This window comes from Mercenaria mercenaria, chromosome 5 (assembly GCF_021730395.1).
Source record: "Mercenaria mercenaria strain notata chromosome 5, MADL_Memer_1, whole genome shotgun sequence".
Classification (NCBI taxonomy): Eukaryota; Metazoa; Mollusca; class Bivalvia; order Venerida; family Veneridae; genus Mercenaria; species Mercenaria mercenaria.
In genome coordinates, this window is record NC_069365.1 from 51,588,108 (window position 1) to 51,602,706 (window position 14,599).

A 14,599-nucleotide genomic window follows, 5' to 3' on the forward strand; every position below is an offset into this window, starting at 1 on the left:
CATTTGGTCGTGTACTGTTTCTGGTATGGAATTTACAGTTTCTATGTCAGTTTTTTCTGTACTATTGCTTCCAGTTTCAACCTCTTCTGCCTGTTTGAAATGATATTGTATCAGTGGTGTTGCGGTTTGGCTAAAGTCAGTTGCAGATGTATTTGCTAGAACTAAATTTTGACCTGGTACATTATAACTTACAAATACACTTTGAATATGACTGGTATTCAGCTCAGAATCTGTGTTTGATTCACCATTCTGAATACTGCTTTCTTTCATGTCTTGTCTAATGGTTTCAGAGGCTTGCTTGTAAGGGTTATCTTTAGTTTCATCTGATGGTAGTAAGGTTACATCTGCCATTGCAGTTTCTTGATTTACTAATGTTTCAGAACTATCAGAGACAAGAATTTCCTTGTCAACTGTTTGTTGTTCAACACTTTCTTCTATAATGTCTTCTCGCCACTTGTCAATGTCCTTGTTGAGCTTATGAACAAGCTTCATGTGGCGCCTGATGATAGATGCATCTCCAAATGTACGACCACAATATTTGCACCTAAAGGGTTTTAAACCTTTATGTGAACGAATGTGTCTCTGCAAGGCTTGCTTCTGTGTGAATCCACGGCCACATTCTGAACACTCAAACTGGTTGGGATTTTTGTGAATTTTTTCATGCATTTTTAAAGCAGATCTCTGACGGAATGCTTTTTTACACTCTGGATACTCACAAACAAAAGTTTTTGACTCAACATGAGTGAATTTATGATCACGTAATGCAGCCTCGTATGTGAAACTTTTCCCGCATTCTGAACATTGGTATGGTCTAATGCCGGTGTGTGCGTTAACATGCTGCTGAAGTGTGTGTTTTGTGGTGAAAGATTTCCCACAAGTCTGGCATAGAAAAGTTTTCTTCAATCCTAAATGTTCTGATTTGACATGACATTCTTTCAAGTAAATAGAACAAAAGGATTTTGTACAGATTTCACATTTAAACTCAGGTTTTACATAATTTTTATCATGAGTTTTCTGATGTTCTTTTAGGGCTTTCAAGACTTTATAGCTTTTTCCACACTCGGTACAGTTGTGATATACATCCTTGTGACAGCTTCGGTGACGTTTCATATAACGGACATTGATGAAAATCTTTTCACAGATGTCACATTTTGCCATAGGACTCTGGTGGAACTGAGACCTGTGTTCTGAAAGGGATGTCTCAGAATTTGTCTTAAAATCACAGTTCAGACAATTGAAACTTTTTTTAAGACTTGCATTAATTTCACCACTTATGTTTTCCTTTATTGAATTATCTGGTGATATAGTTAATGGTATGTATTCTTTGCTGCGGTCTTGAATATGATCCTCTGTCAACAAAACTACTTCACTTTTTACAGAATCAAATGACTGTTGTCTGCCATGCACACTTGCAGACATTTCAAATTCTGGTTTAGTAACAGTTGCTAAAACGGGATCTTTGTAGACCTGACTTTCCTGTTGACATTTGGATTCATCAGAGTATTGGGCTGCTTTTTTTTCATTTAACCTATCCGCCGATTCATGCATAGAACTTTCAAATTCTGGTTTAATAATAGTTGCTATAATGGGATCTTTGTAGACCTGACTTTCCTGTTGACATTCGGGTGCATCAGGGTATTCGACTGCTTTTTGTTCATTTAACCTTTCCCCAGAATCATGTATAGAACATTCTGATGTGCTTTCCTGTTCATCTAGTGAATTCTGCGAGTATTTTGAGGCTCGGTCATATTCATTATCATTGTCTCTGTCATACTGATGATCACTGTATGCTATAGGAAAATGTGGTATAGATGTATAATGTGAAACTTTTTTCATTTGCGACATTTCGTTCTGAACTTGTTCCTGCAGTTCGACACCTCGACTAATAGCTTCCGCCGCTTCAACAAGTGCTGAAAATGGTCTTGACCCCTTAGCCGCAGTAGTGACGAGTTCATTACACACAGAACTGGCATTGCCATATACTGCTAATGTACTAACAAGCATATTGTAAGCTCTTCCTAGACTGTTCCAGTCTCCTTGCAATAAATATGTCTCATTTTGAAAAGAAATGTCCACATCAATATCATCACAAATTTTTGTCAGCATCCCATTGAAGTCGAACTGCCTTGGAAAATTTCCTATGAAATCTGGCGCTAACTCAGCCGACACTCTGCAAAATATTGCAACCATAATTCAAGCTAAAACGATCACTATTTTGATAATGATACGTTTGACAGTTCAAGCATACTTTTTGAGGAATTACAGCAAACAATCACCGTAATTACAGCGAATATTGAAATCTTTAATGGGAGGTAACCCAAGAAAAGGTATAAAACTACCAATTTAATTAACGCAATATTTGAGGTTGAATACCACTAAACATCTAAACATCAGTACATCTACATCAGTTAGACTCTTCCACGCGTTAGATATAGAGAATCCATCATTGGTCTTCGGTTAAAGGCCTAGATTTTGGCAGTGGGCCAAGGGATTTCTGTCTTCACCAGCACAGTTGGGGGCTAATGACCATCACAGTATGGTTCCAATAAACAAGGGTCAATGTTTATTGGAGAGTCAGTCTACCTTACAAGTGTATCAATTAGTGAGAAGGGGAAACAATGTAATTTATTTTAAACTGATATATAACTGATAACTTTTAAAGTTATACTAGATTTTTTTTGGCATTTCTATGTAAAGAAAAATATTTATTGATCAAACACAATAATAAGATAATCAGAAACTTATTTTCACAATAATGAAATAATGATAAACTTACTTAAAGAAATATGCAAGTTTTTATTTTTTCAAAGTCTGTCTGGAGAATTATGATATTTCAGAAAAATGTGACTTTCACTCATCTAAAGCTTGCAGAATACTGTAAATAACATTTGTCTAAAAATTGAAAACAGTATGTGCGTTTCAAAGTTACAAAGCAAAGCATGTAAAAAGTCACTTTTGGCAACATACTGAAAATGAAAATTCGGTATAGATGGAACACAATAATTTTAAGTTCAAATAATGTTGATTACATGAATACAAGAAACCCAGTTTCCAATTAGAAAAACATTGTTTGTCAGCACAAAGAACTCATGAAGTTTTCACTATACTTGTGTTTTATTATCATTATTATTTTCAGTATTATTACTGTATCTTTAATCATCCTTTATGTAATATAATAATAATAACAATAATAATAACAATAATAATAATAATAGTATAATAATAATAATAATAATTATGATTGTTTTTATTATTATTATTATCATTATTATAACATCAAAGTAATAGTTATTTTCATCTATATAATATCAAAATAATAATTAATATCATTATCATTCCACATTCACTGAAGAAAAATTAATTTCTTTCAACTCCACTGCACACATCTTCATGGTCTAGTTGGGGTCCCTGCTGTGCTAATTGCCCTCTAATCAGTTACGGTTACATAATCGCTGATAAGCAGCAGATAAGATGGGAGTTGTATATTGGATTTGGGGGGGGACACTTATATAGTAGTGAATCTAGGCCTTTAAGATCAGAAAATCCCAACCCGAGGGCGCACCGCTCAAGCAAAGAGCTATTAAAAAAATAATATATAATGTATTTTATACTTCTTTGGCTCAAGTCTTAAACGAGGCTGAGCCGAGTTTAAGACTTGACCGGTGCGCCCGAGGGTTGAGATTTCCAATCTTCACCGAACACCAATGATGGATTCTATTTCTCACTTACCACAACAGAAACAATAAAAACAAGCATAAAAATATGAAACTACTTAAAACGCGGGAAATTGGCATCCGTAAGCAGAAGTGACGTCGTGATATTTCAGTGACGCACAATAACAAAGTTCCGCTTTAGTTTTATCGTTTGTAACGTAACGGTACGTTCTTATCATAAAGTAATGAATTTTGAATCGAGAAATACACTATAAGGAACGGAGAGAAAAGATAAAGGTACCTGGTTTTTAATTATTTTACATAAATAATATGTATATTCAGCGCATGAAGGAGTCCGTCACAGGAGTGTGGGATAACCCATGTGAGATAAGATATTCCAGCACTTCTAAAAATAGAGATTTTTCTGTCCGATAAGTGAGAAACTACTGTTTCAACCCAAGAACTATGACGTGCCTAGTGAAAGACAGCAATCGCTGATTGGCTGAGTGTATATATCGATGTAAACATCACGCATAGCTCCCTTTTATTTTAGATCTTTCTTTTTTGTCGGCTGCTAGATGGAATTTACAAAAAACATCAGATATTTCTGTAAAAAAATAAAATAAATAAAAATAAAAATAAAGAAAGCAACACACCATTCAGTAGCCTTAAACCCAAAAAATTAAATGTGTTAGAAAAAATAAATGATGGAGATACATTAGTAATTTGACTCACTGGATATGGAAAGTCACTAAAAAAGTTGTGCAGAAGATTTCAATTAGTTATACCTAATTACAATTCTATTATCAATACTAGATACCTGCGTAGAAAGAGAATAATTTATAGTAAGTTACCAGTAGATCTATTCTATATACGTACTAATTCTACAACATAGACAATATAGCTGACTGAAAGCGCTTAATTATCAGTTGTGTATTGTTTAACCTTTATAGTTTTAGGTTTAACTTGTTATGTAAGGTGATTGAACAATCCTTTCAGGATTAATAAGACAATGTACATGTACTATATGCATTCAATACCAAGGTTTAACCCGAGCTACACATTTCTCTTTGGGAAAGCCTGGTTATTTTTAGATTAGCATTCGCGCGGTGGATTATGGTATTCGTACAGAAATCTGTACGTTTTTAATCGGTTTGTAACTGACTCTGTATTCGATAAGACAGATCAGTGAAACAGACTACTACATCAGTACAACCAACAATGGATTTCCGATTATGACTGGTAGGCGCTGTCAGAGAAACAATTGTTAAAGAAATTTAGTATATTACAGTATTAAAAGTAAAAGATAAAAGGACAGTATGCTACAGTTAAAATAGGACAGAATGGAAGAATTACATAGTGACCACCGCCAGCCTCTCTGTAAAGATACTGAGGCTGGGGCTAGCTTTGACTGATGCGGGGAGGGAGTTCCAGAGACGGATGGTTCTAGGGAAAATAAGAGTTAGCAAAGTATTGAGTACTGGAATAAGGGATCAAGTAGTTCAGATTTCTAATGGGGGTCAAGTAACCTTGGTCAATTGCAACGGTCTGGGTCCTTATTTTGTAAAACAAAAGTAATAAACAGTTTAACCTACGATACTGGAGAGTTTTCCATTCTATGGATTTCAACATTTCAGTTACACTGCTTGTCTTGATCTTGATCCAGATTGGTTACGGTGAAACATAATGAAACATTTACTCACCGCGCTTGCGTCAAGTTGCTTAAGATTTTAGAATTCACCCCCCCCCCCACCCCCCTTGACTGCTGATATAAATATGGAGACTGGATTGGCTGCTGTCATGTATTTACTGATTAAATCCGGAGGTAGAGAGTCCCAGTCACTGACTGTATTTGGAATGAAGCTGTATTTTAATGTATTAGTTCTTGCATAAATTCTGTTGAAATGATCACTATGCATGTTCTTTGTAAAACGATATGGTCGTTGCAGGTTTTCAAGTGGAAGATTAGCCATAGAATTGAGTCCTTTGCAAAATAGGATTAGTCTGTTTTGCTTTCTCCTTTCTATCAACGGAGTAAGTTCCAATTCACTTAAAATTTTCGACATAAAACTAGGTTCGTAACGGTAGTTGGAAGAAATAAATCTAGCTGATCTTTTTTGGACGTTTTCTAACTTGTCTTGTAAATACATCTGATGTGGATCCCATGCTGAACTAGCATATTCCAAAACTGGACGAATTAATCCTTTGTAGGCTTGAAGTTTAACTTCACGGGGACACATAGATACATTTCTTTTTAGTAATCCTAGGGTTCTATATGCTTTGTTGAAGATTTCGTTGATATGTTTATTCCAGTTCAAATCATTTGTGATGTGTACTCCTAGGTTTTTAATTGATGTCAGAAATTCAAGACTTATCCCACCCAAAGTATAGTTATATTTAATGATATTTTTCTTTCTAGTAATCTTGAGTCATCATGTTACATTTGACGGGTTGGAATCTCATACCCCAAGATTTGGCTCAATTACCAAGTTTGTTAATATCTGATTGTAGATCCAAACAGTCCTGCTGGTTTTTAATGTCCCTATAACAAACACAGTCGTCGGCGAACAGCCTTATATTTGAAGATATGTCATTTGATATATCATTAATATGGACTAAAAATAAAATTGTTCCTAACACCTTTCCTTGAGGTACTCATGAGTGTACGGTTGAAGAATCTGAAATGGAACCGTTGACTATAACTCGTTGGTTTTTGTTAACTAAGAATGCATCTATCCACTGTAAAATGTTCGTTGGGATTCCGTATTTAGGTAATTTTAATTTTAACAGTTCGTGGGGTACGGTGTCGAAAGCTTTTTCGAAATCAAGTATAAATATATCGACTTGTTTAGAATTGTCTATTAAAGTAGCCCAGTCATTTATCACCGTGACAAGTTGGGTTTCACAACTGTGATGTTTACGAAAAACGTGCTGATGTTTATTTAAAACAGAATGTTTATCAAAATGACTCATTATGTTCGAGCAAATTATATCTACCAGAATCTTACAACATATACACGTAAGAAATACCGGTCTATAATTACTTGGTAGAGACCGATCGTTTTTCTTATAAAGAGGACATATATTAGCAGATTTCCAGTCACTTGGAATTATACCACTGTCACTTGACTTTTGAAATAGATGTGCGAAAACGCCTGCGATACTAGGTGCAAGTTCTTTTAATACTCTTGGATGAAGGCCGTCTGGACCCATGGCTTTAGAAACATTAATACCTGCCAGTATTTTTTCAACGCCTTTATTTGTAATAATAATATAATTCATTTTGTCTACTGAAGGTTTCTCGTAAGGCAAAGAAGAATATTCTGTTCTAGTAAAAACACTAGTAAACTTATTGTTCAAGGCTTCTGCCTTAGCTTGGTCAGATTCTGCAGTTTCACCGTTTTTAGTTTCCAATGTTTCTTGTGTAGTTGTAGTCATTCATAACATACCTAGCTGCTGACCTTCGGACTCGTTCAAGTTTATGAGTGAGATATTTCTGCTAGGGATGCCACACAGTTGAACAGTATTCTAGCTGGGGGCGGACATAGGTGGTGTATGCAGCTTCTTTAACATTTATGCTATCTGTCTTGACATTTCTCTGGATAAATCTAAGGGAAGAGGTTGCCTTAGAAGTTATGTTCTCTATATGTTGTGACCAGTTCAAATCATTGGAGATAGTAATTCCTAGGAACTTGGCTGATGAGGTGGACTTTAACTCTGTGTTGTGTAACCTGTAAGGATAAATAATGGATTTCTCTTCCTACTTACTCTAAGGACTTCACATTTGTCAGGGTCAAATTCCATTTGCCAGACTCTTTCCCATGTTTCTAATTTATGGAGATCTTCTTGAAGGGATATGCTATCATTATTTGATTTGACTGTAAGGTATACGATGGTGTCATCTGCAAACATTCGAGTTTTACATTTGACTGAGTCTGGCAGGTCGTTAATATATACAAGGAAAAGACAAGGCCCAAGGACAGACCCCTTTGGAACTCCAGACAGGACCGGAAGTTCACTGGGCAAGTGACCTTCAACTGCAACATTCTGAGTACGATTAGAGAGGAAGGATTTGACCCAATTAGTTACTTGGGGACTTACACCTAGGGATTGTAACTTGTAAATTAGCCTCAGATGGTCGACTTTGTCAAATGCCGTAGAAAAATCCATTACGATTACGTCAGTTTGTTGACCTTGTTCTAAATTGCTATAAAGTTCCTGGGTAAAATTAATAAGCTGAGTTTCGCAACTATGACCCGACCTAAAACCATGTTGGAACTGACTGATAATGTTGTGTTTATCAAAGAATGACATAAGACTTGAAACCACGATGTGCTCAAGGAGTTTGGACGCAATACAGGTCAAAGAATTTGGTCGATAGTTGCTGGGTTTTGATTTGAGACCTTTTTTAAAAACTGGAGCAACTGTTGCCTTTTTCCAGTCTTTAGGGACGATACCTGTATTTAGGGATACATAGAAGATGTGGCAAAGGACGGGGGCGATTTCCGGATGAAGTTCCTTGAGAACACGAGGGTGGAGAGGAGAGGGGGGGGGGGGGGGGGGGGGCGGGGATAATTCATCTGGCCCCGACGCTTTATGTGGGGATAGGCCAAGAAGACGTTTGTCATCACCCTCTGGAGTTACATTTATTTGGTCCATTAGGGAAGAAGGGGATGCTAGCAGTTTGGATTACAAATGTTTAAGGCTTAGGGTCTTAGGTGGGGAGAAGACTGATTCAGATTGCTTTTTAAGGATGTTTGCTTTGGTGACTGGATCAGTGTGGGTAATACCATCTGATTTGAGAGGGGCTATGCCGACATTTTCTTTTTTGTTATGTTTAATGTAGCTATAAAATTTCTTATTTCTACCAGGTTGGGAATCATGGCTAAAGATGACGTTTTCCATGTATGACCAGTATGAGTCTCTTATTTGCCTTTGTATATAGGATTTTAGGGACTTCAGTTTCTGGTGCTTTGCTTGATTTGGGGATTTGCTGAGTTTGTGATAGAGTTTATCACGCTTGTGGATAAGCATGATAATTCTGGGTGTTAACCAAGGCAAGTCGGCTCGGGGTTTGGATATTCTAGTAGGGATATGCTTGGTACAAGACTCATTTAAACTGTCCTTAAATGAGTTCCAAACCTCATCAGGGTTTGTATGGGCCTTACTAATAAAACTACTGCTAAAATGTGGTTTATAGTATGCTCTAACAAAAATGTTTCTTATACCAGTTAAAGTTATTTTTGACCAGGATATGTTACAATTAGTTTTAAGGTCAGGTTGTTCTTGGCTGAGTAACGCCTTAGCAATCATCACTCCCCCGCCTTGTCCATCACACCTATCATCCCTACAGACACTATAGTTTAAGGTATCTGGAAAAATTTCAGAAGAACTGACGTCAGGTTTTAACCAGGTTTCAGTGAGACAGATAATATCAGGTTTGACTTGGTCTACCATTAGGTGTAAGTCAGGTATTTTATTCTTTACAGACCTACAATTGATGTTGAGAATAGTGAGACGCTCTGAGTTATTGAGTTTAACTTTAGGTGGCCTTGACTTACTTTTGGGGTTGGGGTGGATGTTGCTTTTGGCGTTGGAGGAGCGTCTTGAAGAAAATGTTTATTATTATTATTATACCAGATTTATATAGCGCCCTTTTCATGATCAATTTCACGTTCAAAGGCGCTTTACATAGTTCAAATGCAGCCACACAGGGCGCATAATTCATTTTCTACTAGTACAGACACAGAGCGATCTGACCAGAGGGACAGAGTGAGACAAAGCCCCCACGACAGAGAGATCAGAAATCAGATACAGGCTTGTCCGGCTAACTTAGCCTAGCTCGTTTCGAATAGACAGTCTGGTTCTTTATCGTGCCCAGTATATAGCACTGATACACGCAAGGATTGCCTGGGTTCCTGACCAGTACACCTCTAGTTGGGTGGGAAACACTGAAAAGCGTTTCTGAAAATTCCCGAGTAGCTGCCGGGGATCGAACCCCTGACCTCAGGATTGGAAGGCCAGTGTGCAAACCACTGAGCTATCCGTCCACCCCAAAAAAAAGAGGAGTGGTCTACATTTGTACTGATATCATGATCATTAGTGAGGAGTGCATAATATGAAGTATCACTAAGACTATTAAGGGAGTCAGTCAATGAAACTGAATAATTAGGAGAACCGCATTGACAACAATACCAGCTAAACTTAGAGTCTGATGACCTGTTGTAAGTGGAATTACCTACTCTTTCATAAGCTGCATGATACCATGTTTCAAAGTCATCACATAATATGTCTTTCTAGGAACCATGAGACAATATTAGAGCACTTTCCACAAGGATACTGAGTTCTACTGCAAGGACCTGGATTTGGTTCGATGTCTGAGATTTGGCTGGCCAGTAGGCTGAACATATAAATCAGGGTTGATTTACTAGCATTGGGCATTTCTTTATGCCTCTTAAGTGATATTATGTGTTTGAAAGCATTCATGATAGAAGCACCTGCAAACATTTGTTTTTGGGATCAAGCAATCACCTACTGATGTTTTGGGGTTTATTACTTTTGGGCTAACATTATACACTAATACATTACACACTAAGTCAGACTATTCTTTATTTCATATAAAATCTACTTGCTTGATAATGGTATTTCGGCATTTTCTAGAAAATCAAATCTGAACAGACTTATATTCCCATCAAAAATTACATCTTGTCTATAGAAAAAGTAAAAGAAGAAGCGATGTTATCTACTTGTGTCAAGCAAACGCTTAAATTTTATTTGGAAGTGATTAGCCTAAAAAAATTTTTTGCTTGAATTGTATTCGGATTTTGCATCCATTCTGAAGAAACGACTATTTCCTGACGATTTCCTTAGATCGTTCGGCAAAAAATAATATAGGTATCTGGTAATTAATCATCGCTATATTTCTTGAAACTCAATTACTGACACAGACTATATTTTACGGAAACACATGAGAATTAGTTGCTTTAAGTATTTTTTGCGATGAAAATTAAAAGCATTTGTATATTTAATGCGAATTGAACACTAAATCCTCCATAGCATTATTTTAAACGACAGCGGATCTAGGTTTCGGCGTTTCTGAGTTCAACAATTAATTTGTTTTAATTTATCTAATTACAATCTCAGTTGTTGTTTTTTTTTTGTTTGTCAATGTGAAGTTGCCTACAATTCAAAGGCTTTGAGCTATAATAATTTGTACCGACTAAGTCAGACTAGCAGACGACAATATTTTCCGTAACAGCTTCCGAGTACTTACGGATAACGGCGGAAAAAGCCGGAATCTTTTAAGAAATGTTCACTGTACACACTAAAATGCAAAAAGGACCAAACAAACCATTATAAAATTTAAAACAAATTACACATAACGAAAATTCAATAATTTTTCTACATTTTTAGGGGTATCGATTTTTTTATTATTTGCGGAAAATATCTCATTTTATCTGTTATATTTGAAAAAGTCAGTTTTTTTACCCGTTTCCTACAGAGTCTATATGAACTGAGGTGGGTCTATTTAAAGTCGAAAAGGACCAACCAAATATTAAAATATTTTTTTTAAAAAATATTCATAATATCCGGAATAAATTAAACTTTAATTTGTGGGGTATCGAATTTTTGATTTCCAAATAGAACTTTTTCTATTTAAGTTTAAGTATTTTTTCCTTCTTTGTTTATATAGGCAAATTTATCGATTTTCCGATAGATCGATGTTACTAAAAGTTGGTAATGTTTATTACAAACTTTTAAGAAAATCTGGAAACACGAACATTAAATTCCTGCATTTACAAGAAGTTAGTGTGGCACTTATCGTATTTTCGATGCTCTCATATTTTTCTAACTCCGGTTTCATCAGGTCATACGCAAAAGGTATCAACTTCTTCCTAAAGTCAATTAACGCACTCCCATCACTTAGAACTACTGGAACTTTTGTCGTGACACGGCATAGTTTTCCATCTATTTCTAACCTGTGCGATGCTAAGAAGGTCACCATGTCGGACGCGAAACTATCGAATTTTGCGTTTTTATCTACAACTTGTTTAATTTAAATACTTCACTTCTTGCTTTCTATCCAATTCATATCTGGAGTTTGCCAGAACCTCGGTACGTACCTCAATTTTTAGTAGTATTTTTGTGATTTAAATATCATTTGAATGGTTAAAAATATATATCAAAGTAAATAAAAATCATACACAGATAATAATGGTTGGATATTTTATGGCAAGATGTGTTGATCAAATATTTAAAAAATGGAGGACTTTTTTTACCAGGAGCTATATTGACTACGGGACGTTTCCACCTGCTGTATGTGTAATGTTTGTTTGCTTGGCCTGAGTGAAACAAAGAAATTGCATATTTCATCTGTTAGTGGAAGTGAAGAATTTTAGTTTCACTATGCCTATGAAGTACTCTCTGCATTGGAGGAAATTCCGCCATATTCAAAATTGTTTTCATCTTGCCCAAACTTGTTTATTATTGACAAAATTAAAAATTCTCCATACAGGTGTCACATAATATAGGTAAAACATTGCGCTGATTGTTTATAGTTTTAATTTATACTGATTTGTGCGATTTTTTTAATGTTACTTTTTCGTCAGAAGTTTTTATAAAACGTCAGTGTTACTGGGTGGGAGGGTGGTGTAAACAAACGTTTGATCCTCTTGCATAGATCTGCGATATTTGACATTAATGAATACATGGATGTGGGTCAGTTGCCATTAAATGTCCAAGATTCTTGTCCATTTGATTAGGTTTATAGGCCACTTCCAACAGCCTTGCAGTAGGGACCTTGGTACAGTGAACTTGCCTATTCCGAACCAGTCAGTAAATTGACTCATTTCCAAGTTTTTAAGCAGACGTCGCGCATACGTCAAGAAAAAACGTAAGCTATGTTTTGGTTTTATATCTAATACATTAAACTAATAATTAATTGCTGGTAAATGTTCAAGTTATTCTTACATAATACATATTTACAACATTGTCCAAATGCTATATTTTTTCTTATATATGTGGAAATTTGACGAATGTAAACAAAAATGTCAGCTTGCGTTCTAGTTTTTTAATGAAATGAAACGGAAGGGAGATTAAAAAGAAGGAAATTTTATGCTCTTTCCAGTCATATATCCCACATTAAAAACAATTTGTCCATTGAGATGCCTAAAGAGGAAATATAGATGGCATACATTGTGCCTATTCCGAATCACACATTTTCAGTTCGGTTCTGCTGCATGTTGTTTAAAGATTGCAGAAAAAACATCGATTCAGTGTGTCCAAAATATTAATTTATGTTATTGTTTTTACCCATGGCCAGATGTTAAAGAAAAATGCGGAGGTATTATTATACAATGTGACTATTTAATTCACACAAAGAGCTATAAAAATAAATAGATTGGCAACTTGAAAGGCATATAGAGCAAATCTGGCCAACCTCCCGTGACAAAAAAATGAGATCTCGTTTACCGGAAGTGGCGCTTTCTCCATGCGCCATTTTGTATGCGAAAGCAATTATTCATCGGTAAAATAATTATCACCGTATGACCACGCTTCTTTCGATGGCAAAAAAACGTGTACTTCGTGTCTTAAGACCATTTCACATTAAACTAATTTTGTTTTAGAAGCTAACATGTATTTTAAATGTAGTTTTAAAGGTACAAATTGTAACTCCATGCTCGCCGATGTTTGTTTTTAGTAAGATAACGCCGAATCACGCTCTGACACGAGCTCACGCGAGATTACAGCCAGTTGCTATTCTGTGTATTTTATACTTCTTTGATTCACATAAAGGACAAGACCGCCCACATATCTGTTTTAAAACAGAATATTTCAATAATGCCAAAGAAGGATGTCATGCCTATCGTTTTAGTTATTTAATTGGCCTTAAATGCGATTATTTCTATTCCTGACATAAAATAATTTCAGTTTTCGATTCAATATGGTAGCCTGTAGTTTTATGTTGTTGTGGATAGTAGTAAGAAAACCATTTCAGGTCATTTGTGGTGATTCGGAATAGGCGAGTATGACCCAGTTTACGCACAGTACCAGTCTGATCAATTACAGAAATCGGTTACGAACAATGTTTTGTTTCGAATTTCTTTTCACATTATTTTAATTGTGACATATTTGTCCAGCATTTGAAATGAAATTTATATTTAAAATATAAACTTGACGAAGTAAAATGATAAAAAATTAAAAACTGGTTCGGAATGGGCAAGTTCGCTGTATTTTCTCTCCCATGGTTCTCCCCCCAGGGTTTACTTTAATTTATGGTGTCAGAAGTGTTTGATGGACTCATGCGGTGTGCATGGAGTGTCATTCTGGAGAGCTGGTAAGCTCTGAAAAGTAAAGGGGGAGAAGTGTATTGATAGTAGGTTTATAGACCACTTCCAACAGCCTTGCTGTTGGGTTAACCCTTTAGCGATGTGGTTGAGTGTCCACCTACAGATCACGAGGTTCGGAGTTCGTGCCCCAGTAGGGACCTTGGTATTTTCTCTCTTTCTGGAACCTGCACATGTGGTGTCGCAAAAGCTCGAGACACTTGGACAGACCTTCAGATCACATGTCTAGAAAACTTAGGCGTTATTGTAGAACTTAAAAGCTTCAGTTGTTGCAGACGCTGTTCCATCATTGTTGTCTGTAAAATTGCTGATAAGTTCACTGCTTACATGGCATCCTCTGCTGGATATGAGGTCAACTTTTTCCGCCATGACATCTCTCCAAGGGTTTACTTTAGGTGCTAACAGTCTGCTGGAGACGCTAACACTAGTAGCACATGATATTATGAAAATGTTCCAAGATTCAACTGAACAGATTTGTTAATGGAAGTCAGTGTTCACGTTTTCTGAAAATTTCACTGAATCCTCCCAAAAATGTTGAGTCCCAGCCAACTATGATTGAGTCCCAGGTTTTGTGGCTACAGTATTGACAATAGCCCGTGT

The 14,599-nt window shown here is 36.1% G+C and overlaps 1 protein-coding gene across 9 annotated transcripts in view; it reads left to right on the forward strand.

Moving 5' to 3' along the window:
* Nucleotides 1–11,850: 11,850 nt before the first annotated feature.
* LOC123557199 (centrosomal protein of 135 kDa-like) overlaps nucleotides 11,851–14,599 on the forward strand; it is a 46,162-nt gene continuing 43,413 nt past the window's right edge. For 5 of the 9 annotated variants that reach the window (XM_045348514.2, XM_053543515.1, XM_053543512.1 and 2 more), the window contains exon 1: nucleotides 12,063–12,184. The gene's annotated coding sequence lies outside the window, so the exon portion shown is untranslated. Of the gene's footprint in view, nucleotides 11,970–12,062; nucleotides 12,185–14,599 lie in introns of those variants that run through there. The other 4 variants (XM_053543514.1, XM_053543513.1, XM_053543516.1 and 1 more) reach the window with 2 other exon arrangements.